The sequence below is a fragment of the Schistocerca gregaria genome, chromosome 7, assembly GCF_023897955.1.
Source record: "Schistocerca gregaria isolate iqSchGreg1 chromosome 7, iqSchGreg1.2, whole genome shotgun sequence".
NCBI classification, from domain to species: domain Eukaryota; kingdom Metazoa; phylum Arthropoda; class Insecta; order Orthoptera; family Acrididae; genus Schistocerca; species Schistocerca gregaria.
In genome coordinates this window covers 147,921,210-147,949,133 of record NC_064926.1, presented here as the reverse complement: position 1 = coordinate 147,949,133, position 27,924 = coordinate 147,921,210, and the positions used below count along the sequence as shown (strand labels likewise).

The window sequence follows — 27,924 nt, the reverse complement described above, 5'->3', positions numbered from 1 at the left end:
AGGACTCAGTCCATTTCACGTAAACACAGCTCATACAACTTCGGTGCCACCACCAGTTTGCAGAATGTTTTGTTGACAAATTGGGTCCACGTAAACACAGCTCATACAACTTCGGTGCCACCACCAGTTTGCAGAATGTCTTGTTGACAAATTGGGTCTGCACCACACTCGAACCATACCGTCAGCTCATACCAACTAAAATCGGGTCTCATCTAACCATGCCAGTTTAACAGTCGTCTAGGGTTCAAACAAGAGGGTCACGAGCGCAGGAGAGACGCTGCAGGCGATGTCGTGCTGTTAGCAGAGGCACTCGCGTTGATCGTCTGCTGCCATATCCCATTAACACTCGATTTCGCCGCACTGTCCTAATGGATACGTTGGACTCTGTGTTGATTGTCTTTTAGCACTGACAACTCTACGCAAATGCCGTTGCTGTCGATCGTTAAGCGAAGGCCGTAGGTCACTGCGTTGTCCGTGAGAGGTAATGCCTGAAATTTAGTATTCTAGGCAAACTCTTGTCACTGTGGATCTCGGAATACTGAATTCTCTAACGATTTCCGAAATGGAATGTCCTATGCGTCCAGCTCCAACTACCATTCTGCGTTCAAAGTTGTTTGATTCTCGTCGTGTGGCCATAATCCTGTCGCAAACCTTTTCACGTGGACTACCTGTGTACAAATGACAACTCCGCCAGTGTACTGCTCTTTTGTACCTTGTGTACACGATACTACCGCCATCTGTACATCTTCCTATCACTATCCCATGACTTTTGTCACTTCAGTGTATACTTTTCTCACCGCTCTACTTGTGGCACTCAATGTTGCGGTGGGTAGTGTTCTTAATGTTTTGGATCATCAGTACACAAATATATATATTTGAACAAGATATTTTGGAGATCAGCACTAAATATTGACGCTTTGATTCTTTTTCACTAATATCAGTGCAACATCTAGTAATGTCATGCTTCAAATTAACAATTTCCAATGTGTGAAGCGCATCCAGTTGGAAACACGCTTCGTTGTTATCAAAATTATTGGTATTAGATTCTAGTGAAAGTAGCTGTAAGCGTGTTCCCTGAGGGTTTCTCATTTGCTTCGTTAGGATTTCTCACACACTTAAGTTTCAAAAATTGGTATTGTTTATTTCGAAAGTGTTTTTAGCGTATTGGGCCAACGGCCTTGCCGTAGTGGTAACACTGGTTCCCGTCAGATCACCGAAGTTAAGAGCTGTCGGGCTGGGCTAAAACTTGGATGGGTGACCATCCGGCCTGCCGAGCGCTGTTGGCAAGCGGGGTGCACTCAGCCCTTGTGAGGCGAACTGAGGAGCTACTAGATTGGTAGGTAGCGGCACCGAGATCGGAAACTGGCATACGGCCAGGAGAGCGGTGTGCTGATCACATGCCCCCCCCCCTCTATCCGCATCCATTGACGCCTGTGGTCTGAGGATGACACGGCGGACGGTCGGTACCTTTGGGCCTTCACGGCCTGTGTGGTAGGAGTTTAGTTTGTTAGCGTATTGGGCCGTCGTTAGGAACTAGCTGACTAGGATCCTCAAGAAACACTAGTACATAAAAAATCAATCGTTACAAACAAAATTACTATCGTAATAAACACAATCTACGCTCGTGACATTTGATGAGAAATGTCAGACAGAGCGCTCATTACACATATCGTCCGGCAAGAATGTTAAATTACGGTATTAAATTACAATTCAATCTGTACAATTCAAATATGTATGGAATTGAAAAAGGCTTGTTGATATAGCTACAGGTAAACTATTATGTTTTATTTGTTTCGGTGTCTATCTACTGATTTGGACCCTAAATTTTCATAAGTACACTCAGAAGTGACTCGGGGGTCTCAGACGTCTAGTGGCTACTCACATTCAGTTGCCAACCAAAACAGAGTCAAGGGACTGTTCACCTTCCAATTGGAAGCTCTCCAGAAATTCCCTTGAAGTTGTGATTTTGCTGGCTTTTTGTTGATCTGTGAGCTGCTTTGATATCAAGCTAATACACAGCACTCGGAAACCAAGTTTCCCAGTAGTGATTTCGGAGACTTCTGGGAACACTGCGTTTATCTCGTCCAAAGTCAATCGACGGTTCGAAATTGTTCGCCGCTTCATCGGTCATGATAGAGGAATCCTCTTTCCTTTGTGCTTTGTTCATTATGAACATTCGTACTGTCAGCTTTGAACTCAGCATGCAACTCGTCCACATAAGTACGATTCATTAGAGAATTCCCATAAATATCCTCATATTGTTAAAACGCTGGAGCAGCGCAGAGTAAAAGTGCACTTACGGTGTTCGCGGCTTTCGTGCTGCGTGGTGCAGTTATTAATTGCTTTCGCGGTGAATGATGTGCAGTCAACTCGAATATGATCAGACAAAATGGCGGAATCAATGAGAAAGTAGTGTTCTATAAACGTCGTCGTAATGTGTAACGTATGAAATTGCGTGGTCGCACAATCGAATATATTGTGCACAATGTTGCCATATAAAAGAGTCTATTCCGTAAAATATAAGCTGTTTTCTTTGATTCCTGCGTAGCTACAACGTCGGAAATCGAGACATTTCGAAAAAAATCGACAAAGTTTTTGAAACAACAACTGGCTTATGCTCTAGATCAGTCCGTCACCACAGCTAGTCACATCCAATGGCTTCGACAATCCACTACCAAACTACAACATTTCAACGTAACCTATACCTCGGGCTAAGCTACAGATCACTTCGTTACCACACACAGTTTCCCTCCAGTCACATTTGTTGGTTTCGCCTGCTCACAACAAAACTGTAACACTGGAACACGAAAACAATATGCTAAGAACTCCTGTCGTATTCCGAAAAACGACACTACAAGAGATACACACGAAAATCAGTAAGTAGTTTTATAATCCGTAATCGCTAGATCAGTAATTGTCAATCTCGCACTATCCATGTCGAAAACAAAAGTAATCAGTTCGCGTCTTCCGCCGAAAAAAAAAATGGCTCCGAGCACTATGGGACTTAACATCTGAGGTCATCAGTCCCCTAGAACTTAGAACTACCTAAACCTAACTAACCTAAGGACATCACACACATCCATGCCGCGGCAGGATTCGAACCTGCGACCGTAGCGGTCGCGCGGTTCCAGATTGAAGCGCCTAGAACCGCTCGGCCACCACGGCCGGCTCTTCGACCGAAACAAGTCATTAGATTCAGTGAGTCTCATTGGATATTGCATACTATCACCCATTGGCTATCACCAAGGGAAACAAATTGCCAACAGCAGCACGCAGCGGAAGAGCCGCCTACACCGTGAGTGCAGTTTAATGAGGCAAGCAGAAACTACACTGCCGGAAAGAAATTAGTACATCTGACAAGACGGCGACGATTTTGATCCGATGACGGCATATGCCACCTGGGGGACAACAGATGTACTGATAATGGTTTCAGCGCCTTCTACCAACAGACAGTGCAGTGCCACAGCAATCAGACTGCCACCTGTGCAACCCTGTAATAGGAAATGCTCACAGACAGAAGGTTTAGTGCGGAGCAAAAGTCTGAAGCAAGCAGGCAACCATGCCACAGAGACGCACTCGTGCTTCCTACAGCCAACTGAGCGAGTTTTAAAAGGGCCAAATTGTGGTGTTCCGAGCGGCGGATGGTACTTTCGAATTGACACTCAAGTTTAATGTGGCGAGTCAGTTGTGCAACGATGCTGGTATAGCGGTCACATGAACATTCTCACACCCGTAGTTGAGGTTCTGGATGTCCACGCAGTACAGAAGACCACTAGTACCGTCATACTCGTAGTGGCAGCGGCGGTGGATGGTAAAGCGATCACAGCACAGATAAGAGTGCTTGTGTCCCCAGCTGTGCCAATACGAACTGTTCCGAGCTGGTTATTAGAAGTGGGAATAAGGGCAAGTGGAGGGTAAAAATTGCAGAGGGAGACCAAGAGATGAATACAGTAATCAGATTCAGAAGGATGTAGACTGCAGTAGGTACTGGGAGATGAAGATGCTTGCACAGGAGAGAGTAGCATGGAGAGCTGCATCGAACCAGTCTCAGGACTGAAGACCACAACAGCGACACACCTCTAGCCAGTGATCCACTCACGTCACAACATCGATGTGCTCTGCTCGACTGGTGCCGACAGGGGATCACTTGGAAGACTGAAACGCGCCGTAGTTTCCAACGATGAAAGCAGATACTACCTGCACGTAAGTGCCGTGGGGTCTAACGCACTGCTTTCCGGCCGGGAAGGCGTGCCCGGCGGATAAGTGTCGAGGTCCGGTGTGCCGGCCAGTCTGTGGATGGTTTTTAAGGCGGTTTTCCATCTGCCATCGGCGAATGCGGCTAGTTCCCCTTAGATGTAGATGCAGATGTAGATTCCGCCTCAGCTACACTATGTCGCAAACACTTTCTCCACGTACGCGTATACCATGATTACTCTACGACGGAAACATTGGGGTTACACTCGTCTGTCATCTGGTGCGAAAAGTTCCCGGGGGGGGGGGGGGGGGGGGGGGCTACTGAGGGCCGCGAACCGCACAATAATCCTGGGTTCGGTGTGGTGCGGCGGTGGGGTAAGTGGACTGCTGTAGCCTGTTGTGGGGTTGTGTAACACTGCGCGCTATGGCGGGGACAAACCCCTCCGAAGTTCTAGATCTCCAGTTCCACACAATACAAGTGACGGTCGTTCGCGTGTACGAGTAGATATGGTGAGCGCTGTCATGTATAGTGCATTCCTCCAAGACACAACGGCCCCATGCCAAGGCGTATGGTCTGTGGGCTACAAACAACAACTCTCGTTCATCATTGGTGCTTCTGGAGGGGACGATAACCAGCGCCAGGTACGTTCAGAATCTTGTTACACCGTTCTTTTGCCGTTATTGTAATGCTAGCCCACACACATGCTGTGCAAGACGTGCAGTCATTTCCCTGGCCAGCACTATATCTCGACTTGTCTCTAATCGAGCTCGTTTGGAATATGATGGGATGGGAAGTGACTCCTGCGACTCGTCAACTCTTACAAAGCTATTAGGTTGAGAAGACGTGGCATAACATATCGCCTGGATGCCAATGTCAGCGCCTTTGCTGCTACTGGTGGCTACACCATGTAATAATATGCGTGTTTCAGCATGGGGCGGTGTGGCTGAGCGGTTCTAGGCGCTTCAGTCTGGAACCGTGAGACTGCTACGGTCGCAGGTTCGAATCCTGCCTTAGACAAGGACGTGTGCGATATCCTTAGGTTAGTTAGGTTTACGCAGTTCTAAGTTCTAGGGGACTGATGACCTCAGATGTTAAGTCGCATAGTGCTCAGAGCCATTTGAACCATTTTGAACCAGCACGGGTCGATACCTGGTACATCAGCAGCACTTGCCCTATTGATCTGCTAACATAATCATTTCATGTAGTCCATACACACTGTTGCAACTATAGATCTTGAGTGAATTTGAAACCTCTAAAAGGCTGTACTAATTCTTCCCGGCAATCTAGATGGCTCTCCTTACCTCACAGCTGACTGGAATTGGAATATACGCATTTCAACAAGGCAATATGACGTGTGTTCTCATCCGACTAAGACAGACAAGCGTGCGTTGTACTGCTGACACCTTGTTCTTGAACGCAGTGCTTCCAACTTTATGGAAAAAAAATCGAGTCCCCAGGGCGGCGAGAAAAAAGAAATCGCGCATATCGCGTGGAATCGCTTGTGTCGACTGCCGCTCGACACTGACGCTGTGACGAATGAACCGACCGGCCGGACAGATTTTAGCCATTTATTTGGGCGCCGACGAGTGCAGCAGGGCCTGGAAAAATGGGGGCGGTGTCCCCAGGGCGCGGCGGTGGTATCTGCGCGCGTGCACCGCATCTGGCCACTAATTAACAGGGCAGGGCGGTGAACCCCCGCCCGGCGCGTCCACTGGCTCAATAAACGTCAGCCGGCCGACGCGGCTGCACAGCCCCCGCCCTAACGCCGCTAATACGGCCGCCCGACTCCACGTGCACCCGGGACCGACAAAAATGCATTTTTATACCAGCACGGCTGTAAAATAAAGAAAAACGCCCGGTTATCACGCTACATAGTGGAGAATGGACGAAGGCAGGATTTTACCGTCACTTGAAAAGCGCTCGGAATTAATTAAAAAATCCATAATTGCGTTTTATTTTCGGATCTAGTCCAGTCTAACACAGCTTTTCACTTCAGTAATGTATACTGTCCTGTCACATTACAGCAGATGTTCAGAACGTGACGCAACCGTATGGTTCAATGTTTCAGCACTGACGCATTTGGGAAGTGTTACATCGCCAACATCTTTCACAAACGTCACCACACTATACCCCAGAATATTTTTCTTTATTGTTATTTCATTTCCCCGGCCAATATCGGCAGGGGATGGGGTGTCAGTGGATACATTTGTTTTGTAATAGCAAAAGACATAACAGCAGTTATATACGGCTGCCGCCGCCTCTCGAATTCCAAGCTCCATTCTCCTTCATTAAGACCTCTCACCGTCATTGCTTCGTTGACGTCGTCTTTCCAGCAGCTCGAAGGCTACCGCGCTGTCTTCTTTGATGTGGAGTCAATTTCCATACCCGTTTTGGCTATCTTGTATCTGGCATACGTTGTAAGTGACCATACGAGAGAAGGCGCTTCCTTTCTATGTAGTATAGGAGTGTGCTTTTGACATTCATAAACTCTCTGATCCTATCATTTCTAATATGGTCAAGTCTGGAGTATCCACAACTCCGTCTCCAGAAATCTATCTCGACAGCCAGCAGGGGATCTTTCTGCCTCTGAGTTAGTTCCCACAACTCTGCACCATATGTTGTGATACTTTCAATAATTGTGTGGGAGATGGTATGTTTTTTTCTGCACGTTATGTTTTTGTTCTAGAGAATACCATTTAGTTGTGTTATGGCTCGCTTTCCCTGGCCTATTTTGTTGTTTACATCATCCATACTTCTACCATTGGACGACATTGTCACTCCCAAGTACTTAATATTATGACACCCTTTAACAGTATCAGAACCGAGCTGTAAGTCGTAAGTTAAAATATACAAGGTAGATTTAGTGATTAATTACAATATCGACACAGGTGAAAGGATAATGAGTATCACACACAAATGTATAGAAACTGCTAGATAGTTGCATAGGGTAAAATGGAAATGCCGATGAGTTGACTGACTGAAATAGATGCAAACAGGAGTGAAGTGATGAGTGGATGTAGCTTGCCAGGGATAAGGATATCATGGGAATGTGGCATCTGAAAGTAGTGCGAAGGAAGGGTTTGTGTGGGTTGATGTTTGGAGGTGCGGTGGGTGGAGAGTTTAGAGGGATGCGGTTCCGAACGAAGACTTCTAAAATGGGTGGAGAGGAGGGGAGCTCTGACAAGGGGAGGGTGGAAGGGATCTCCTACATTTGGTAGGACTGATATATAGGTATCAGAATGGATTTCATAGTCGGATTGGAAAAAGCGATTAAAGTGTCGTTGGTGGAGGGTGTGGAGGTGTTGCTTTGTGAGAATGTGGTGGTACAGGCAGGGAAGAGTACCAGGGTCAGTAAGCAGGGGGAAACAAGGTCTGGATAGTGTCGAATTTACAGGTAACTTAGGATTTTCGGAGGTATTCAAGGTGGAAGAGTAGGCTAGAGGATATGGTAAGTTGGTAGAGATTGAGGTGGGGGAGGATAAGCGGATGCGAAAGGCTAATCGGAGTACGCGACGTTTGAGGATCTGTAGGGTGGAATAAGAGGAAGAAGGGGCGAAAGTGAATGTCACAGTGGTATAGCGGCGGATGGGTCCGATTAGGGATTTGTAGGTGTGAAAGAGTGTGGAAGCGTGCAGTTCTCATACTTGGTCGGTTAGTAATTTCAGTCAGTTAAGGGCTTTCTGTTGAATAGTTAGCAGATGGGGCTCCCATTTTGGTCAGCGATCAAGAGTTAGTCGGAGGTGTTTTAGAGTGTGTTAGTTGACTGGATGGGGCGGTCGTAAATGGTAAGTCGTGGGGGCGAAAACTGCAGGTGCTTCGGCCTACAATTATTACCTGGATTTTGGTATATACTACAGTATTTGCACGCCTCCGGAATACATTCATTGAAATTTTATCTTTATTTCAGCGCAGTTTGAGAAAATAAAACATTCCTAGATATAACGAATGGAGCGAGCACATGAAGGCTATTGAGTGTGTACAACGTTACTGCCGATGCGCACTTGCAGATATTCGCCATCTTTCAGACTCTGTGACAGTTCGAGTCATTAGAATGATGGACATGGCATCATCACACCAACAGACTGCACTGACAGTAGACTGCAGTGTGATGACAGCAAAACAATTGATGATGAGATGGACTCCTGAATGGGTCCCTCCGGAAATACTACACCGCGAGAAGATCGTAGGATTGTTCGATAGACTCAGGCGAATAAACGGATGACAGCAGCTGAAAATGGACACGATTAGCGATATTAAAAAGCGTATTTCGTCCTTTCTCCATGCCCTCTTCATGAGGTCCTGTCTGCACCCTACAGAAGTAACAGTTCAGTATCCATAAACGTGATACGAGGCAAAAAGGAAAGATTCGTGTCCTCTCAGGAAGGACACCAGTTTTTAAAATTTCTACAATGACGGAAAGAAACACAACAACAAAAAATAATTAATATAGAGTAACAAAATTTCTAAAATACATTTGTCTAGGCAATATATTAATGTGATTAACAATGCAAAATCACAGGTTAATGTAAGTGCGAGATAAGCAGTTCGAAATGTGAAATGCTGGTACGTTAATAACCGGTATAGCCACCGGAATGTTGAATGCAAGCATACAAACGTGCCTGCTTTATGTTGTACAGGTGTCGAATATCAGTTTATGGGATGGGGTTCCATGCCCGTTGCACTTAGTCGGTGAATACAGGGACGATTAATGCCGGTTGTATATAGGTTGACTCTTACACAGAAGATTACAGCAACCAGCCACCATTTACTATGCAATTTATTTATTTAAACAGCGACGTTAGCAGCTTCGAACCGACAGGTTCCTTGGGATGGTGGAGCCCTGCAGCCAAGAGAAGATGTGAGATAACGTCTTTTTAACTGTCATTGTGCCTAACAAAAATTTTAAATGATGTAAACAAATTGTTATTATTAAAGGGAAGATTTTTCGGTTACTTACGATATTACGATGAAGAATCTGCGCCGTTATGTTCCAGTGCAGATTGCTCATCATCTTGCAGCAACGAAACCTGTATAATTCACTTATATATATGATCTAAGGCATCACTCACACACTAAGAAGTTTCATCACATGAAGGTATGTACACAAAGACGGCGATACTATAACCGTAACAATGCCAAGGACTTCCACTCTCAGAGATATTTCATTATGTACATGTATGTGACATTATAAATTTACAAATTGCTAGTTTTACATTACTTACTATTTACATCGAAAGAGAACTAAATAAAACTAAGATAAACAAATAAAGTGTTACTATAGTGATATTACGTAAACATTATGGCATACATTGGAACAAAACTAAATGATAAGGGCCGGATGCACTGAAATAAGTATTTAAACTATGAACATATTATGGCGTACATGAAAACACACCACCCCCCATGAACCATGGACCTTGCCGTTGGTGGGGAGGCTTGCGTGCCTCAGCGATACAGATAGCCGTACCGTAGGTACAACCACAACGGAGGGGTATCTGATGAGAGGCCAGACAAACGTGTGGTTCCTGAACAGGGGCAGCAGCCTTTTCAGTAGTTGCAAGGGCAACAGTCTGGATGATTGACTGATCTGGCCTTGTAACAATAACCAAAACTGCCTTGCTGTGCTGTAACTGCGAACGGTTGAAAGCAAGGGGAAACTACGGCCGTAATTTTTCCCGAGAGCATGCAGCTTTACTGTATGATTAAATGATGATGGCGTCCTCTTGGGTAAAATATTCCGGAGGTAAAATAGTCCCCCATTCGGATATCCGGGCGGGGACTATTCAATTAGTACAAGTTTATATGCCAACTAGCTCTGCAGATGACGAAGAAATTGAAGAAATGTATGATGAAATAAAAGAAATTAATCACATAGTGAAGGGAGACGAAAATTTAATAATCATGGGTGACTGGAATTCGATTGTAGGAAAAGAGAGAGAAGGAAACGTAGTAGGTGAATATGGATTGGGGTTAAGAAATGAAAGAGGAAGCCGCCTGGTAGAATTTTGCACAGAGCACAACATAATCATAGCTAACACTTGATTTAAGAATCCTGGAGATACTAAAAGGGGTCAGATAGATTATATAATGGTAAGACAGAGATTTAGGAACCAGGTTTTAAATTGTAAGACATTTCCAGGGGCAGATGTGGACTCTGACCACAATCTATTGGTTATGACCTGTGGATTAAAACTGAAGAAACTGCAAAAATGTGGGAAATTAAGGAGATAGGACCCGGATAAACTGAAAGAACCAGAGGTTGTACAGAGTTTCAGGGAGAGCATAAGGGAACAATTGACAGGAATGGGGGAAAGATATACAGTAGAAGAAGAATGGGTAGCTTTGAGGGATGAAGTAGTGAAGGCAGCAGAGAAACAAGTTGGTAAAAAGACGAGGGCTAGTAGAAATCCTTGGGTAACAGAAGAAATATTGAATTTAATTGATGAAAGGAGAATATATAAAAATGCAGCAAATGAAGCAGGCAAAAAGGAATACAAACGTCTCAAAAATGAGGTCGACAGGAAATGCAAAATGGCTAAGCAGGGATGGCTAGAGGGCAAATGTAAGGATGTAGAGGCTTATCTCACTAGGGGTAAAATAGATACTGCCTACAGGAAAATTAAAGAGACCTTTGGAGAAAAGAGAACCACTTGTATGAACATCAAGTGCTCAGATGGAAACCCAGTTCTAAGCAAAGAAGGGAAAGCAGAAAGGTGGAAGGAGTATATAGAGGGTCTAGACAAGGGCGATGTACTTGAGGGCAATATTATGTAAATGGAAGAGGATGTAGATGAAGATGAAATGGGAGATTCGATACTGCGTGAATAATTTGACAGAGCACTGAAAGACCTGAGTCGAAACATGGCCCCTAGAGTAGACAACATTCCATTAGAACTACTGACGGCCTGGGGAGAGCCAGTCCTGACAAAAATCTACCATCTGGTGAGCAAGATATATGAAACAGGCGAAATACCCTCAGACTTCAAGAAGAATATAATAATTCCAATCCCAAAGAAAACAGGTGTTGACAGATGTGAAAATTACCGAACAATCAGTTTAATAAGCCACAGCTGCAAAATACTAACACGAATTCTTTACAGACGAATGGAAAAACTGGTAGAAGCCGACCTCGGAAAGGATCAGTTTGGATTCCGTGGAAATACTGGAACACGTGAGGCAATACTGTCCTTACGACTTATCTTAGAAGAAAGATTAAGGAAAGGCAAATCTACGTTTCTAGCATTTGTAGACTTAGAGAAAGCTTTTGACAATCTTGACTGGAATACTCTTTTTCAAATTATAAAGGTGGCAGGGGTAAAATACAGGAAGCGAAAGGCTATTTACAATTTGTACAGAGGCCAGATGGCAGTTATAAGAGTCGAGGGACATGAAAGGGAGACAGTGGTTGGGAAGGGAGTGAGACAGGGTTGTAGCCTATCCCCGATGTGATTCAATCTGTATATTGAGCAAGCAGTAAAGGAAACAAAAGAAAAATTCGGAGTAGGTATTAAACTCCATGGAGAAGAAATAAAAACTTTGAGGTTCGCCGATGACATTGTAATTCTGTCAGAGACAGCAAAGGACTTGAAAGAGCAGTTGAATGGAATGGACAGTGTCTTGAAAGGAGGATATAAGATGAACATCAACAAAAGCAAAACGAGGTTAATGGAATGTAGTCGAATTAAGTCGGGTGATGCTGAGGGAATTAGATTAGGAAATGAAACACTTAAAGTAGTAAAGGAGTTTTGCTATTTGTGGAGCAAAATAACTTATAATGGTCGAAGTAGAGAGAATATAAAATGTAGACTGGCAATGGCAAGGAAGGCGTTTCTGAAGAAGAGAAATTCGTTAACATCGAGTATTGATTTAAGTGTGAGGAAGTCATTTCTGAAAGTATTTGTATGGAGTGTAGCCATGTATGGAAGTGAAACATGGACGATAAATAGTTTGGACAAGAAGAGAATAGAAGCTTTCGAAATGTGGTGCTACAGAAGAATGCTGAAGATTAGATGGGTAGATCACATAACTAATGAGGAAGTATTGAATAGGATTGGGGAGAAGAGAAGTTTGTGGCACAACTTGACCAGAAGAAGGGATCGGTTGGTAGGACATGTTCTGAGGCATCAAGGGATCACCAATTAGTATTGGAGGGCAGCGTGGAGGGTAAAAATCGTAGAGGGAGACCAAGAGATGAATACACTAAGCAGATTCAGAAGGATGTAGGTTGCAGTAGGTACTGTGAGATGAAGAAGCTTGCACAGGATAGAGTGGCATGGAGAGCTGCATCAAATCAGTCTCAGGACTGAAGACCACAACAACAACAATGAAAACACAGTAAACAGGTTGGGGCGAATGTGAATAAATAAATATTACAACAGTGGATACCTTTTTATTTTATTACTTTAAATTGGAAAGCAGGGGAATGAAATTCTGAAGAAAGACTGCACTGGTTAACTGGGTTTGTTCACTGAGGTTATTTTGGGGTGATTTGCTTTTATGTAGATATATTTCAATCTCCACAAGTAAATTCATAAGGCTACCTTTCTCAGCATGGTGCAATACTTGTACGTGGCCTTCAATGCTCTTTATTTCATGACTGTTAGCTGTTGTGTGATGGTAAATGTGGATTTTGAAATTTTGTTCAAACGTATCGTATCTATATGCTCTTTGAACCGTGTCTCAATGGTTCTGTCAGTTTGTCCTATATATAGTAAGAGGGGCAGCTTTGACAGCTGAGTTTGTATATGCCAGATTTTTGTATGGGGGTTTGTTATTCTTTAAGTTGTGAACTGCTAACTGCTGGAGTTTGTTGTCAGTGTAGAAGCTTATTTTAATGTTTGTGTTTTTGAATAGGTTGCTTATTTTATATGCTCCCTAAGAAAAATAGCGCAATGGATTTTCTGCTATTTTCTACTGTGTCAAGTAAGTTGAATGGTTGTCTCGTGTGCAGCTTTGTCGGCTGATTGTTTTTGGATTTTTTTCTGATAGTCAAACTATCATGAGAGGGCTGTATCCATTGTTTGAGACTATGGTTTTAATGGTACTGATTTCTATTTCTTTTTTAACTGGTTCAAGTGGAAGTTTGTGTAGGCGGTTCAATGTGAATCTAAAATATGCCATCTTATGCTGGTTTGGATGACAAGATGAGCTGTTGACGTTTATGGTTTTTGTTGGTGAATTTTACGACTAGGAAATTTATGCTGTTGTTGGTCTCATATTCAACGGTGAATTTAATGTTTTTGGGCATGCTATTCAGATTTGTTGTTAGTGTGTCTACGTCCTCATTAATGCCATCAAAAAGTATGATTTTACCAACAACATATCTTTTGTAGTAGATGATTTTGCTGTTAGTGTGACTGTTAGCTTCAAAATAATGTCTGCCCTAAGTGATTTGTGTAAATATCTGCTAACATCCCAGGTAGGCTGCTACCCATTGGCAGCCCATCTTTCTGTTTGTATATCTTGTTATTGAAACTGAAGTAATTGTATGACAGTACCAACGTAACTCAATGAGCTCGCAGATCTCTGCCACACTGAGCTTCTAATGCTTGAGTAGATTGTGTCTGATTATGTTTATGGAGTCCTCTATAGGGACGTTAGCGTAAAGGTTTACTATGTCAAGTGATTCAAATCTGGCTGTCAGTGGAATATAAACATCTTTAATTTTGTCAATGAGTTCCTATGTGTTCTTAATGGAGAATCTGTTTTCAAAGGTATAGTACGTATTCAGCAGAGCAAGCAGTTCGTTATTCAACCTATGTGGAGGACTGTTCCTAGAGTACATAAGTGGCCTGATAGGACAGATTTCGATATGGGTCTTAAGCTGTGACTGGAACCGAGGTGCACTAAGGTTCATGGAAATGCAGTCACGCACTTCCCGTATCTCTCTCCAAAATTTGATTTGCCTGCTTTCCAATTTAAAGTAAAAATAAAGTGTCCACTGTTGTAGTATTTATATATTCACGTCCATTCCAACCCACTTACTGTGTTTTCATTTATGCCATAATATGTCCATAGTTTCTGTAGATCTAGCCCTTATCATTTACTTTTGTTCAAAATGTATGCCATAATATTTACGTAATATCACTACAGTAACCCTTTATGACTGACTGCTTTATTTGTTTATCTTGATTTTAAACAGTACGCTTTCAATGTGAACAGGAAGTAATGTAACATTAGCAAATTGTAAATTTCTACTGTCATCTAATGTACATAATCAAATATCTCTGAGAGTGGAAGTCTTTAGCATTGTTATGGTTGTAATATTGCCGTCTTTGTATACATACCTCCACGTGAAGAAACTACTTAGTCTGTAAGTGGTGTCTTACATTATGTGCGCGCGCGCGCGCGCGCACACACACACACACACACACACTCATACACAAACACATATATTAGTTTTTGCTGCTGAAAGATGATGAGCAACCTGCACTGGATCATAAAGGCGCGGATTCTTCATCGTAAGTCACCGAAACGTCTTCCCTTTAATAATAACAATTTGTTTACGTCACTTAAAATCTTTGTCAGGCACACTTACGGGTAAAAAGACGTTTTCTCACATCTTGTTTTGGTTGTTGGGCACCAACACCCCAAGTACATTTCGTCACGTGGGGGAACAAAAGGAAAAATTTGATATAAAACGTGAACTAGCCGACTGAAGATGAACCTGTCGGCTCGAAACCGGTAACGGCGCTGATGAAATAAATAAATAGCGTTGTAAAAAGTGGCTGGTTGCAGTAATCTTCTGTGTAAGAGTCAACCTATATTCTACACTCCTGGAAATTGAAATAAGAACACCGTGAATTCATTGTCCCAGGAAAGGGAAATTTTATTGACACATTCCTGGGGTCAGATACATCACATGATCACACTGACAGAACCACAGGCACATAGACACAGGTAACAGAGCATGCACAATGTCGGCACTAGTACAGTGTATATCCACCTTTCGCAGCAATGCAGGCTGCTATTCTCCCATGGAGACGATCGTAGAGATGCTGGATGTAGTCCTGTGGAACGGCTTGCCATGCCATTTCCACCTGGGGCCTCAGTTGGACCAACGTTCGTGCTGGACGTGCAGACCGCGTGAGACGACGCTTCATCCAGTCCCAAACATGCTCAATGGGGAACAGATCCGGAGATCTTGCTGGCCAGGGTAGTTGACTTACACCTTCTAGAGCACGTTGGGTGGCACGGGATACATGCGGACGTGCATTGTCCTGTTGGAACAGCAAGTTCCCTTGCCGGTCGAGGAATGGTAGAACGATGGGTTCGATGACGGTTTGGATGTACCGTGCACTATTCAGTGTCCCCTCGACGATCACCAGAGGTGTACGGCCAGTGTAGGAGATCGCTCCCCACACCATGATGCCGGGTGTTGGCACTGTGTGCCTCGGTCGTATGCAGTCCTGATTGTGGCGCTCACCTGCACGGCGCCAAACACGCATACGACCATCATTGGCACCAAGGCAGAAGCGACTCTCATCGCTGAAGACGACACGTCTCCATTCGTCCCTCCATTCATGCCTGTCGCGACACCACTGAAGGCGGGCTGCACGATGTTGGGGCGTGAGCGGAAGACGGCCTAACGGTGTGCGGGACCGTAGCCCAGCTTCATGGAGACGGTTGCGAATGGTCCTCGCCGATACCCCAGGAGCAACAGTGTCCCTAATTTGCTGGGAAGTGGCGGTGCGGTCCCCTACGCCACTGCATAGGATCCTACGGTCTTGGCGTGCATCCGTTCGTCGCTGTGGTCCGGTCCCAGGTCGACGGGCACGTGCACCTTCCGCCGACCACTGGCGACAACATCGATGTACTGTGGAGACCTCAAGCCCCACGTGTTGAGTAATTCGGCGTTACGTCCACCCGGCCTCCCGCATGCCCACTATACGCCCTCGCTCAAAGTCCGTCAACTGCACATACGGTTCACGTCCACGCTGTCGCGGCATGCTACCAGTGTTAAAGACTGCGATGGAGCTCCTTATGCCACGGCAAACTGGCTGACACTGACGGCGGCGGTGCACAAATGCTGCGCAGCTAGCGCCATTCGACGGCCAACACCGCGGTTCCTGGTGTGTCCGCTGTGCCGTGCGTGTGATCATTGCTTGTACAGCCCTCTCGCAGTGTCCGGAGCAAGTATGGTGGGTCTGACACACCGGTGTCAATGTGTTCTTTTTTCCATTTCCAGGAGTGTATATACAGCCACGGGCTCAAAATGTCAGTTTGTGGCAAAATGGCAATGCTGATTATGAATGACACTGGAAGTTTCGTCCGATGATGTCCCATATGTGCTCGACTACAGTTCAATTCTTTTATCTTTGCGGTTCGCGCATGCCCGCCCAGATGCGGGAGATTGCTGCGTTGTCAGTTGTACGCGCCAAGAGAAGCAGCGTGATAGTATAGTTCGCAAAACTTAACGTTTAGGGGGGAGCGCGCAGTTCATTAAGTAAACCCACCACGGCCGCATTAACCCTTTCGCTGCTACAGAGACGTGCTCCCCGCATTCCGCGCTGTGCGCGATTTTGTCATCACTGCACTGCTCGCCTGTGCAGACACATGGTGTTCCGACTGCTTTGACACACTTATCATTCTATTTCACAAGAACTATTTGGCCCAAAAATTTGATTTTTACACATCTTCTTGACTGATACCCTCCCCCCATAAATGATTTAATTTTGTTTAGATGTTCAACGCAGTTATTGTGCAGCATTAGATGTAGTACACCATAGCACGAAGTTTTTAAGAGTTTGCAGAGGTAAAGTCCATAGCGTATACTTTCCATATGGTCGATTTCAGTTGCCACTAGAAATTTCAAAAAATTACATTCAAACGAAAAAAAATTATGAAGTAAGGCAATTCGATATTGTTTTTAAATAAAGAAAATTTTAAGCACCCATCAAGATCTTAAAATCTCATTTTATTCGCTTTAGTTCGTTCAATCTGCTCGGGGCGGTCACACTGGCTGAGCTACCGTGCCGCCTTTCCTGGAGGACTGTAAAACATCACGCAAAATACTGACAAACACTGTTCGTATGACAATGAATTACCCACGTTTCGTCGAAGTACAATAGGAAATATACAATTACCGCTGCTCTTTATTGCGAAAAACCGGTTAGTGAGAATGATACAAACACCTTTCCTTGCTGTCGCCTGAATTAGGAGGCTTATTGCTTGTTTGGTTTAATTAATTAATAGAATATGAAGCAATTGGTATAAAGAATGCTTTTTCCAAACTTCCTATAAAAGAAGGTCCGCTATCAAGACATTGCTTTTGTTCAGTTACTTTAATTATGACTGAACGTTTCTAAAACTGAAGACACTCGTCCGTGGTCTGCACTGCAGTCGAGCTCTGGCAACGTCGTTCTCTGTTCATTGGCTGACTGTGTTTTGTGACGTCAGATGCGCAGAACGAACCTAAACTCGGCCGCCGTCATAAATGACGCGCACTGTATAGACAGATCAGGTGATAGAGCAGGCCATAGGACACGTCGACACACTGTGGAGCACGCTAGGTTATAACAGCAGTATGTGGGTGATCGTTATCCTGTTGGAAAATACCCCCAGGAATACTTTCAGGAATGGCAGCACAAAATGTCGATTCACCAGATCAACCTACAGATTTGCAGTAAGGATGTGAAGGATAGCCACAGGGTGCGCCTGCTGTCATAAGAAATTGTTCCTCGACAATAACGACAATAACTCCACGGTACTAACGTATCACCTGTCGCAAGACACTCCAGTGTGTCTTGCACAGAGACAGGTTGGTTGCAAGCCTTCAATGGGTCTCCTTCTGACCAATATATGTCCATCACTGCACCGTGGCGGAACCAGCTTTCATTAGAAGACACAGAAGACCTTCACCCTGCCCTCCAACGAGCTCTCGGTCGACACCACTGAAGTCGCAAACAGCGGTGGTTTGAGGTCAGTGGAATTCACACTACAGGGCGTCTAGCTTGGAGTTGGTTGTGTCACTGTGGTGCCAACTGCTGTTCAGATCGCTGATGCAGGTGTGAAACGATGCGACAGAGCCATACGCCAAACACGATGGTCTTCCCTCTCGGTAGTACCACGTGGCCGTCCGGAGACAGGTCTTCTTGCAACCGTATGTACATTCTCGTGGCCATCGTTCCAGTAATGTTCTACAGTAGCTACATTCCTACCAAGTCTTTCCGCAATATCGCAGCAGGAACATACAGATTATCGTATCCCTATGACACGACATCGTTCAAAGTCCATGAGGCGATGACAATGGCGTCTTTGTCGCATTAAAGTCATTCATGACTAACGTGAACTCATTACCTAGATTCTCAAACGTAACTAACGCTCACGACAGTTACAGCGTCTGTTTAAAGCAAACCTGATTTTCATCCTCATAGCGGCTTTTGTAGAAACACACCTACCAACTTTCGTTCATGTCGCACAACTCCTCTTTCGTGTCGCGATTTTTTTTCCGTCAGTGTAAAGACTGCGGTGAAAACATACAATGATCTTCTAGATAAGGCAAAAATTATTTCATCATTCTCACTTCTTATTAAAACCCTAAAAGTTTATTAGGTAACTGGTTCTATTCAATACGGTAGCACTATGTGTAGAACATGTGAAACACAAGAGACGTGAAACAAGAGCAAAATCTCCTACTGCAAGTTGTGCACGATCTCTTGTAAACGAAGTCAAAAAAACTTTGGTAGCACTTATTACGGCAATTGACTGCAGGTTTAGTCTGCCTGTCCTACGCTGACTACAGTTCCATGAACACAAATTAAATAATGTTCTCTGAACAAAAGTCGGAAGAAAGCTAATCTTCTGTCTTGATTTACTATTCGAAAGAACAGTACCAAAGTAAAAGTGCTCAGTGACATCTCTAGGCAGGCGGTCTCTGCCCATACACGATAATTCTATTCACTACTCTTTGCTACTGAAGTTAACCACTGTCTATCTGTCGGCCACTGTTTCTGTCTCACTCGACGACCTGAAGTCGCGGCGAACGTTCTGCAGGAACTCGCTAGCAAGACCTACAACTTGCAACTGACAACTTCTGCTTGTGCACGGTTACTTAAACAGATTATCTCTCTTCCTGGTGGTGCTCCCGCTCACCGGACAGCGTCATTGGTTGCGCGCAGCGATGTTCCTGCTGCGCACCCAAGTCCGCAGTACTAACGTATCACCTGTCGCAAACTCTTCTTGTGTGGTGTCTCAGTAGACCATAAATATAGTGAAGTGTATTTAAACTAATTTTGACAGTGATTTGTGCTTGAATTTAGAGAAGTGTCTAGATGGACCGATGGGACGAATTCCTACCTGCTCGAACGCAGAACTGGCCTGCGACATATTTAACAGGGAGTTGAAAGTCTTTTCTATGAAAGTATCAAGGTGCTTATTCCGTGGAAGACGGTTATTCGGTGTGGCTTTAATTACTTTGACAGTAACAGCCGTGGGAGCTATCGTTTTACGACCCTGAGTACGAAGTAAGATTTTAATTAATTTAGGGCTTAATCTGCTGTTATTAGGTGGCAGTTACACAGGGGACTTGTCCAGGCCACTTTACTGCCTAGGTCGATAACTTCTATCCAGTGCGCCTAGGTGCCGGTGGGCCAGTTGGTCAATCAACTACCTGTCCCCTAAGTACAGTGCGCGCCCAAAGGGTAGGAGGGCCGCCGCAACGGCCAACATAAAGTAAGAAAGAGATGAGCAGTGGAAAGAACACAGGCTGTCAGAAAAAAAGATGTAAAGATTTTGCGCTACCAAGCTGGGTGTTTGTCTCTTGTTGTGGGTTGACTTTAAGTTATCGATATACTGCGAGATGCCAAGTGTTTACTCCTTCCAATGTAATAATGGTTATCTTCTTTTTCGAATTTCCCGGTCGCCATCTTGTTTTCTCTTGAAGATGTGGTCCTGCGCCGGCCGTTGTGACCGTGCGGTTCTAGGCGCTTCAGACTGGAACCGCGTGACCGCTACGGTCGCAGGTTCGAATCCTGCCTCGGTTAGTTAGGTTTAAGTAGTTCTAAGTTCTAGGGGGCTGATGACCACAGATGTTAAGTCTCATAGTGCTCAGAGCCATGTGAACCATTTTTGTGGTCCTGCTATGCGGTGCCACGTATTTAACCGTGGACTCCTTTCCCGATAGCAGAGGGTGAGAGCTATAGTAGAATTCTACATTTAAATAATTAACTACAAAATCATAAAGCACTGATTCCATAATTCTTCTATATTCAAATAGGTTCTCAATCCACGACAACTGACAACTAACAAAGTTTTTCACACATCACGTTCATACATGGTGCTCCTATGCTTCACCAAACCGTAAGTTCGTACTTAGCTAGAGATAGCCTGGCATAAATTTTATGTTAAAACGTTCATTTTTCTTTGGTGCTTCACCATTCTCGTTAAGCTCCTTTCTTCTTTAAACTTATAAGTATATGGTGTATGTTCTTTTGGACATGATAAAAATGTTCGTCTCCCTTGGTGGCTTAGATGGATCGAGCGTCTGCCATGTAAGCAGGAGATCCCGGGATCGAGTCCCGGTCGGGGCACACATTTTCACCTGTCGCCTTTGATATATACCAACGCCCGTCAGCCCCTCACAGCTGAAGGTATTAATATAATTCAAATTTAATCCTTTCTCCTTTGGAGTCCACAGCACCTCCAAAGCACAGCAGCAAAGTACAAGCGACCTCTCACTGGCGACTCTAAATTACACATCCGACGTCGCTTTCTGCGCTGTTGCCGCATTTTTCTTTCTCATATCTGCACATAAATTCCAACAAACCTTGGCACAATAGATGCTCTTTACGCTACTACTAATCAAAGTAACGTTTTCGACCCGCACAGCTTCCATCAGGCTATTATAAGGAAAATGAGACAGGTGGCGGCTATGCTTTATAGTAAGATGTACTACTACACAATAAGGATTCCAGTCAAGTGTAACTGTGACCTAATGTAAGTATTAATGGCGGTTATCGAATAAAAAAATTATATTAATCGTTTCGTGTGAGATGTTGAGCATTGTGTCTTAATACTGGAACGAAGCCGGTTTGATGGCTGTGCTGGGCGTTTCTTGGAACTTCGTTGTACTGCTGGGGCTGCTACTTCCAGCTCCAGCACGACGCTGCCTGGAAGTGAACACGAATGGCAGGTGGCGTGCGGAGTAAGCGCAGTACTGGTACCTAATGCCGCTGCTGCCTAATTTTAGGCTGCCCAGAATGTTGCAGAAGCCCGGAAAGTGCGGACAAACTCGGAGCTGCCAGAGGATCGACTTGTAGTGCAGCAACTCGGCAAGGGCAGCTGTTTATAGCGGAGGGTCACGCGACTCCGCCCACTCACTCCGGGCACGTTGTTTTGACGGGCGAGGCCGCTCACTACGCATAATTTGGACCGAGAACGAACGCGCACGCGTTATTCCGTTATCGCGTCGTAATGCGCCGGCACGAGCGATACCCAACCGATACGCAGTCGGAACCCTGTCGCTTGGTTCCATCGTGGTGCACGCGGGAATCGTTGGCTCGGCAGGAGGTATGCGACAAGACATGGATAATGTTTGTGTCTGAAGCTGCTGTTTCCAGCAAACCTTCAATGCGTTTTTATCAGTCCCACTGTTTCATTTAGATTGCAAGGAAGAGATCATAGATGAGCTCTGCAGACTGGCTACAGACTCGCTAGTGGATGCGGTGACGTCATCTGCGAACTCGCCGTCTCAGTAGGTTCAGGGCTTCGGCCCGACAAATCCGCCGCTGTGCATTTAACTGAAAACTCGTCGCCTGAGTCTGTTGTCGGGTACAAGTGGACGATACCAGGGTAATCAGAGCAATGACTGATCGGTTACCAGTGGCAATTCCTTCCGCTGCCCCTGCCACTGTTATTTCTGCAACCCGCAATGTCATACCTCGCCTTCAAAAACCACTCGCCAGATTTTCTTATTCTCTCGCTCACTACGCACAAACTGTTACTTCTACAGAGAAAAATGAAGCGGGCTTTTACAAGGAAATTTAATGTATTTAAATTTTGTACTGAGATAAGTTTTCGCTGGGAGTCACCATATTCGAGTCAGTCAACAAAAACGTATAAAAGTGATCTTCATGCGCACCTTCGCCCCCACACTCATCTCTCGCCAGCCAGGATTACTAGTATCCTGTTCGTGGCACACCCTCCTACCATAGCCAAAAAATTTTCGACGGCACCAACTATTCCCGATATCTGATCTTTTTTGGTCTCGAATGATTGAGTGGTTATGTCAGCAGCATACTACGCCCTTTTGTTAACATTACTAATTTAAACATGCCCGTGAAAGTAATGAAAGGATAACGAATTCTGTAATGTTTACGCCAAAACTAATTACGTTGACAGTTCGATTCAAACTGGACCCTTCCAAGCACAGTAGTTTCTTTGTCAGCGGCCGTGAAATACAACGATGTAACTGTTTATTTTTTGTGTCAAAATTCACAAAATTGTTAGGTAAAAGTTACAGAAACATCAATTCTACAATTCTTAAGCTCTCAATTACGCCGGTAAATAACTCGTGCAGTCGGAAATTGTTGTACAGTGGTAGGAGGGAGTGCCATGAACAACATACTGGAAGTCCTGATCGGTGGGAGCTGAGTGTGGGAGTGGGTGTGCATTTGAAGATCACTTTTGTACGACTTTCTTGAATAACTCGAGAACTACGGTCTCTAGTGGGAACCTAACACGATACAAAATTTAACTACATTCAATTTCCTTCACATAAGAGCCTTGTTCATTTTTTGTGTAGGACCAATAGCTTCCCCGAAGTGAGACAGAGAATATGAAAATTTCGCGCTTGGTTTCCGGAGGACAGATATAACAATGCGGGTTGCATAAAATGACAGTGGTAGGAGCAGCTGAATCACCATTTGTGTGTGTGTGTGTGTGTGTGTGTGTGTGTGTGTGCGGGCGCGCGAGCCACACACATATGAATGCACATATGTGTTTGTATATATATGTGAAAAACTATTTTGAGAACTGCTGCAAATTTATTTTAATATTTAATCTCTAGGGAAGAAAGTCTAAGAATGAAGTCGATATAGACGCGCTTTCCACGCGTTACTGTATCTGTGAAGACAGAACAAGAAAATAGGACACGAGAATGAGGAGTATTCTCTAAATGGTACTTAATTACTAAAATTAATTTACACCAGTCTTCGAGAAAGTTGCAGAAATGATTGATACGCTACACAACTCACTATTAATTCATAAACGAACGTTGCCAAGGTTAAAAGAAAACACAAATGGAGCGCTTTTTGGTAGAAAGGACATAACAAAGACGTTGTTATCTGCCCATTTTTATTTTGACGAAGCAAATATGTTTTCTGATGGTAGTGGTGGAATAAACAAGAATACAACCGTTTTGTTTGAATTCGACAACCTTTGTACGTTTTTCGTCTGAAGCATCGAAAATTTTCCTCTGATGGACCACATTTGAAACTGTATAAGCTACATCATTTGATTTTCCTCTTACACCCCCACTGTCTCACTTACTTCAAATTCAGTTGTGATCTTCAGCTTCATCCTCCTACAAACGAAAATCTACGCATCTATACACATTATACACTCCTGGAAATGGAAAAAAGAACACATTGACACCGGTGTGTCAGACCCACCATACTTGCTCCGGACACTGCGAGAGGGCTGTACAAGCAATAATCACACGCACGGCACAGCGGACACACCCGTAACCGCGCAGTTGGCCGTCGAATGGCGCTAGCTGCGCAGCATTTGTGCACCGCCGCCATCAGTGTCAGCCAGTTTACCGTGGCATACGGAGCTCCATCGCAGTCTTTAACACTGGTAGCATGCCGCGACAGCGTGGACGTGAACCGTATGTGCAGTTGACGGACTTTGAGCGAGGGCGTATAGTGGGCATGCGGGAGGCCGGGTGGACGTACCGCCGAATTGCTCAACACGTGGGGCGTGAGGTCTCCACAGTACATCGATGTTGTCGCCAGTGGTCGGCGGAAGGTGCACGTGCCCGTCGACCTGGGACCGGACCGCAGCGACGCACGGATGCACGCCAACACCGTAGGATCCTACGCAGTGCCGTAAGGGACCGCACCGACACTTCCCAGCAAATTAGGGACACTGTTGCTCCTGGAGTATCGGCGAGGACCATTCGCAACCGTCTCCATGAAGCTGGGCTACGGTCCCGCACACCGTTAGGCCGTCTTCCGCTCACGCCCCAACATCGTGCAGTCCGCCTCCAGTGGTGTCGCGACAGGCGTGAATGGAGGGACGAATGGAGACGTGTCGTCTTCAGCGATGAGAGTCGCTTCTGCCTTGGTGCCAATGATGGTCGTATGCGTGTTTGGCGCCGTGCAGGTGAGCGCCACAATCAGGACTGCATACGACCGAGGCACACAGGGCCAACACCCGGCATCATGGTGTGGGGAGCAATCTCCTACACTGGCCGTACACCTCTGGTGATCGTCGAGGGGACACTGAATAGTGCACGGTACATCCAAACCGTCATCGAATCCATCGTTCTACCATTCCTAGACCGGCAAGTGAACTTGCTGTTCCAACAGGACAATGCACGTCCGCATGTATCCCGTGCCACCCAACGTGCTCTAGAAGGTGTACGTCAACTACCCTGGCCAGCAAGATCTCCGGATCTGTCCCCCATCGAGCATGTTTGGGACTGGATGAAGCGTCGTGTCACGCGGTCTGCACGTCCAGCACGAACGCTGGTCCAACTGAGGCGCCAGGTGGAAATGGCATGGCAAGCCGTTCCACAGGACTACATCCAGCATCTCTACGATCGTCTCCATGGGAGAATAGCAGCCTGCATTGCTGCGAAAGGTGGATATACACTGTACTAGTGCCGACATTGTGCATGCTCTGTTGCCTGTGTCTATGTGCCTGTGGTTCTGTCAGTGTGATCATGTGATGTATCTGACCCCAGGAATGTGTCAATAAAGTTTCCCCTTCCTGGGACAATGAATTCACGGTGTTCTTATTTCAGTTTCCAGGAGTGTAAATTAAATTCTCCCGCTGCATATCTCTGTCTGTATGTTCGGGCTAATCTCAGGAACTACTGTAAGGATTTTGATACGATTTTTCCTAACTAATTCACGGTTTCAAAATGTCAGGTTTCAACAAAATAGCATAGTAACGTTATTACTTCCCGATCCGCAAAAATCGATCGACAGAGCTTCTATAACTGAGAAACATCAATATGCTATGATCATCTCTAGCACAGACTGGAAACATATGTAAAATTAATATCTAAATTTCAGCACTTACTAACTAAAAATATCTGTTAATAACTTTTACCTCAATCACTTCTCCTATTTAATCCTACGTATTTATTAGCTGTTCTCTAAATGTCGCCATTCCTTGACGTTATGGCACCACCAGCAGATTCAATTTGAAGTTTACAAAACATATTTCGAAACCATGTGAAAAGGCGCAGTAAATCAAAATTATGTATCCTGTTTTAGGAAATGACCACACTACATATAGGAGCAGTGACAATGTTTCGGCAAGAGCGTAGCTAACTGTCCATCCAATTTTTGCAACTGGAGTAAAGCGAGAGAGTATTTTGTCGATTGTCTTTCAGGAGATCATTTAGGTACACGGGGCAGCACTTCTCAAGAAGGCCTAAAGCATGCTTCTGCGTGCTTTAGACGAAATACAATGCCATCTGAAAAGCGGCACAGTGTGTTAAAATGCATCTTCAGCATATGCAAAAAAAAAAAGAAAGAAAAGAACTCGCTTCATATAGCGAATATTACATTTTGCACTTAGAAGAATTAATGTTTCAAGATGTCTCCCTCTAACCACAAACAACATAAACACACACTACAATACAAAATTATTAAATTGGTTCTAATGAGAACGCTACTTACCTGATATGATCTTCTCGCTGGGTTTCAGAAAGACGACCTGCAAACGAGAAAAAGAAATCTCGATTACTACGTGATGCAATATCGTTAGATTTCACAATTGAGAACAAAACCATCGCCTTGTGCAGCATAGATAACAAAGAGACATGGCAAGAAAACCACGGAACTTAAGAATTTTAACACGAGCTAATCCTGAGAGGCAACAGAAGTGGAGTCACACCGATCCACACACTACCCACAAACGTTGCGGGCAAACTTCTTGTAAAAGGTACAGGCTCACAGCTACTGCAAACACGTTTTAAATATAATGCAAGCCAACAGACGATACTTCTGATACCCGATGATAGAATCTGGCGCTTTTGTAATACGAGCAATGTACAAAACCACAAAGAAATGTAACGTGCAAAGAAAAGAAAGACTTAAATACCTAGAAAAAGAAATACACTGCTGGCCGTTAAAATGTCAGTATGAGGAAGGGTAATAATTAATGAAATTTTACTGAATGGAGGTATGATCCATCTATGCAGTTAACGAAACGCAGTTAGTTTTTTTGCCGTCACGTTTCGCTTCTTTTTCTTATGAAGCATTTTCAGTGGCCTTTAATACATGTTTGCGTATACGATATATGCGTTATATAGCAGTACACGTACGATACGTTTAGACTCTTGCTTTTCGGGCTACAGTAACATTTGATGTTACTTTCTATTTTCAATGTTTTAGTCCAAGTGTGTGGCCCTAGAGACGTGTTTTCTGTCCCCATACTCCAGATGGTTTATTTTCGGCGTTTTTCACTCACTTCTACATCCATTGTGTATTGAAAGTGTGTGTGTGTGGGGGGGGGGGGGGGGATGGCAAAAAAAAAACTGCCTTTCATATAACTGCAAAACGAAACATACTTCCCTGCGTTTGGAAGCAACTAGGAAATGAAGACAAAGGAGAAAAATGAAATTTTATTAATTCTTCGTGTACGCGGTGTCCCGGAGGAATGGTCAATAAAATGGTTCAAATGACTCTGAGCACTATGGGGCTTAACTGCTGAGGTCATCAGTTCCCTAGAACGTAGAACTACTTAAACCTAACTAACCTAAGGGCATCACACACACCCATGCCCAAGGCAGTATACGAACCTGCGACCTTTGCGGTCGCGCGGTTCCAAACTGTAGCGCCTAGAATCGCTCGGCCACTCAGGCCGGCGGAGGAATGGTCAATATTCAGGGATATCTGGATCACTGGAAGTAAAAATTTCTATTAAACATGGATCTTAAGTGCATACCTTACGAGCACTTTTTTATCTTCAGTACTCTGAAATAAATCTCTTCTACTGAAAGCACTCTGCTTTCCGTATTTTGGAAGGATGTAGTATGGACCAAAACAAGAAAAAATGGTTTAGTAAAAATGGGTTCGAAAGTACATACCTTCGAGCTGTGAGTAGGAGTTCAGTAGAAGAGATGTGTGTTACAGTAGCGAGGATGAAATATTCATAGTTCTTCGAATGATCGTTCCTGTCATATTCCTGAACAATTACCATTCCTCCCGGGACACACAAGAGGTATACTTGATTTAAGTTGTAGTTAATTTGGGAGCGTACAGGATGTGAAGTTTAGTACAATGGGCTGTAACTTCTAGCAGCAGCAGTGGTTCTAACTCGGTCGGGAATCAAGTCGAACTCTGCGTGGTTGAGATATACAGGATTATTCTAAATGATGGAACCATTCTCAATACTTCGTATTTATTCACGTACAAATCCAAAATGAACAAGCTTTATACCATTGAAAAGACGAGGTTTCAATGTTTTTTCCACAATGTTTTATATCAATTTAATAAATATAATAATTTGTAATAATTGAGGTAAACGTTGTAAATGTTCAATGTGGCCAC

At 44.4% G+C, this 27,924-nt stretch overlaps 1 protein-coding gene and 1 pseudogene across 1 annotated transcript in view; one reads left to right on the top strand and one right to left on the bottom strand.

Moving 5' to 3' along the window:
* Positions 1-26,066, bottom strand: part of LOC126281320 (protein Fe65 homolog) — an 821,707-nt gene extending 795,641 nt beyond the window's left edge. Inside the window, exon 1 of the mRNA XM_049980168.1 lies at positions 26,050-26,066. The gene's annotated coding sequence lies outside the window, so the exon portion shown is untranslated. The remainder of the gene's footprint in view (positions 1-26,049) is intronic.
* Positions 1,169-1,286, top strand: LOC126282586 (5S ribosomal RNA; annotated as a pseudogene).
* Positions 26,067-27,924: the final 1,858 nt, after the last annotated feature.